The sequence below is a fragment of the Ambystoma mexicanum genome, chromosome 14 (genome assembly GCF_040938575.1).
Source record: "Ambystoma mexicanum isolate Mex_15411 chromosome 14, UKY_AmexF1_1, whole genome shotgun sequence".
Lineage (NCBI taxonomy): Eukaryota > Metazoa > Chordata > Amphibia > Caudata > Ambystomatidae > Ambystoma > Ambystoma mexicanum.
This window is the reverse complement of record NC_090940.1, coordinates 98,165,230-98,168,581: the sequence shown is the minus strand read 5'-3', so window position 1 is coordinate 98,168,581 and position 3,352 is coordinate 98,165,230. Positions and strand designations below refer to the sequence as shown.

The 3,352-nt window shown below is 45.2% G+C and overlaps 1 pseudogene; it reads right to left on the bottom strand.

The window, feature by feature from the left end:
• Positions 1-1,657: 1,657 nt before the first annotated feature.
• On the bottom strand, positions 1,658-1,785 carry LOC138527166 (small nuclear ribonucleoprotein F pseudogene; annotated as a pseudogene).
• Positions 1,786-3,352: the final 1,567 nt, after the last annotated feature.

Below are 3,352 nucleotides of genomic sequence, written 5' to 3'. Positions count from 1 at the left end.
CATCATTTAACGATGTTGCACTCATGCGGATACCATAGTTTATCTGACCATCTGCTCATAACTTCATTTTGATCCACTGCAGCGGTGTGTCTGCAACTAGGATATTTGACCTAACTTTGATTATAGATGAGTCCCTATATTATTGGTTTATGATGTGTTTGATAAATCCCTCTGAACTCCTGTGATTGACGGCCTAGTTTGTAATTCTACTCTGCAGTGTTACTTTACCTGCAGGTTTTTGCTTTTTGTTGACTCTGGTATTGTTCCCTACATTGTGCCCCAGGTATCCATTTAGTACTTCTCCCATTTATTCCGAATGGTATTAGATGATAGTCTATTTACAAAGCGCCTATACACAATGTGTTTCAAAGTGCTTCAAGGCAAGGGAGGGAATAAGGGAAAATATAATTACATTCTTAAAGGGCCATGAACAGTAAGGATGTGAAATTAACTATCATACTCGCCCTGACAACATTTAAAATAGTGCAAGAGCTAAGACATAGATAAGGAAGGGAGGGGGAGAGTGGGAAGGAAATGGAAACAGACAGGTGACTACCACACTAGGCCTGATGACATTTCTGGTAGAGCCAGAGAAAAACAAGAGGTGAGGGAGAGGGGTGCAGAAAGGTAGGGGAGGAAAAAAACAAACGACTATCATACTAGGCCTGACGACATTTCAGATAGTGCTGGAAAGGGGGTGGGGAGGAAAAAAACAGTAAGGGGAGGGGGAGGAAACAGAGGAGGTTGCTTTCATACTAGGTCCAGGGACAATTCTGATAGAGTAAGTGCATAGAAGAAAGTAAGGGGAGGAGCGGAAGAGATAAAAAAAGGGAGAAAGGGAGAGTAGGAGACAACAGAGAGTAAGCAGTCAAAAAGAGTGGAGAAGCAAGAGGGACAAGCGAATACAATTGCAGAAGTCAGTAGTAACATAATGTTGCAAGCCAGGATACAAGATGAAGATGGGAACAGCATGATTCAGGGCCACCACGAGTACAAGATGCAAAGGAAGTCCAGCATAAGAGTTGAGAAAGGGTGACTCATCGTGAATCAATGTCCATAAAAGTAAAATCCAGCATTGGCCACAAGTCAGTAACGGTGAAACCAGAGTGTATCAGGAGAGACTCTTGCAGAAGTAGGCTGGAAGAGGGGGGGGAACAGGGTAGAAGAATCAAGCAAAACCGGCAACACCTGTGTGTGAGAAGGGAGAGGGGCACAAGGGAACATCACAGGGAGACCAGAAGGGGTGGGGATGTCCTGTGGGGACAGAGGGAGTAAACACATGTTGGTGCATGCTTACCTGCTGTCTGAGCAGGGGTTCAGGCCCTGGGTCCTCCTGTTCCAAACAGGAATTGCCCTATTCTTTGTCAGCCCTTCGCTTCAGACGCCTGGGCGAGAGATGCCCTTGATCTAAGAGTTAAGAGCAGGAAGGAAGAGGCAGGGCTAAGAAGGTGGGTGGTGCTTGGTCAGTTTCCATAGAACCACTTGCACCTGCTCCCCATCTGCAAAGGAAAAGAGGCTGGAGGGCTCCTTAAGTAGGGAAAAAGAGCAGCACCCAGGAAGTCACAAGGTGGGTGGGGCTTGCTAAGTGCGGAAAAAGAGCAGCAACCTGGAAGGTGTCAGATGGGCCCTCCACAGTACACCATTCACAATACAGTGCTCAACCCTGCATGTTCATATATCCACCTACAGATACCAGATAGTCTGTGTACTCCATTCCCCATTTCAGTTAGACCATTACTGGTTCAGTCCGTTCAGAAAAGGTTTGGGGTTAAATGGTAAATTCATATTGGGTGTATTTCCCCTTATTGGGAAAACACAAAATAATTCCTCCACAAGGGCTTGAAATGGTGGATGTCTTTGATAGCTGATATTTTTAGGTAGGGTTTAGTTTGGTCTGTGTATTAATGGATGTTGATGTTGCGGCTGGTGGGGAGGGATCCCACGGCCTTCATGTAGATGTTGAATATAATGGGTAAGACAATGGATCCCAATGGGACACTATATGTAATGGGTAGAAGTGGGGAGATGGAGATTTCCATCTGGGCAAACTGAAGGGGGTGAGCACGTAGGGAATGTGTTCTCTGATTCCTGTGCGGTTTTTCAATATATAATGAGGTCTGGATGACCTGCTGTATTATAGGCTGCAAAGCTATTGAGGAGTACCAGGAGGAAGGGATATCCATCATTGGGGTTGAGGAGTACATTGCATACTGCTTGGATGGTGGCTGCCTCCATGTTGTATGTGGGTATGAAACATGATTGACAGCTCTGTGTGCTTGAAGTTGAGTGGCTATGGCTCTTTAAAAGATTTGGCGAAGGAAAGAAAGGTGTGTGGTGGCATGGTAGTTATTGATGCCGTTAGGGTCCAGAGTTATTTTTAAGCAGGAAGATGTGTTCAGTTTTAATGGAAGTGGGGAGGTTGACCTGAGAAAGGGATGCATTAATGGCTGCCAGGATGGGATAGAAGGCCTCCATGGGGAGTTTCATGGTGTTGGAGGCTGGCAAGATGTCATCTATGTAGGATGCTGCCTTGAAAGATCTTAGGATCTTTGATAGGTCTTCCATGGATAAGTCTATATTGTAGGTGTTTGTGGTGGGGTGATTGGGGCATTGTTGACTTTGATGTTTGCATCTATGTTTTGGCATATCTTGCTGATCATGTCAATGACGATGTTGTTGATGGTGGCAGATTTCTCTATGGAGTGTGGTATCTAAGGATAGGATAGGGGTTGGCACACAGTCTGGCTGTCTTGAAGAGAGTCATGCTTTCTCTGTAGGCTTTAGCTGTAGTGCTATGGTGGTAGGAGACTCTTGCTGTGGTGATCATCTGTTTGTAGGAAGATCAGAGTTTTTTAATTAGAGTAAGGTCAGCATTAGGTCAGATAGAGCTTTGGGCTTGTACCACATTTACTCTTGCTTCCAGATCATTCTTTTACTGATATTAAGTTATTAACAGTGTCAGGGAGTAGTTGGTTTGCGTCTGATGGCTTGTTGCTTTTCTGGGACATATATTTTGATGTTTGACTTCAGGGAGTTATTGAGTGCTTCAAGAAGGGTGTTGAAGACCGTGTTGTGGAGTCTTGACAGGGTGGAGATGTGGCTGCCCAGATCTTCTAAGAGGGGATCCAAAGGGAAGTCTTTGAAGAATTGGGATGTCTGCTCATAAGGGTTGGGTGCAGTTGTTTGGGGCGACATTGTGGATACTGACAGGCATGGCAAGGTGAACTGACAGGAGGTAGTGCCTGTTGTGTTTGAGGGTTTGTAAGGCTGTGCTGATGAAGTCCATGATATTGAGTTTGGAACGTTGTGTGCTGGGAGAAAAATAATTGTGTTCAGTAGGTTGAATAGTGCT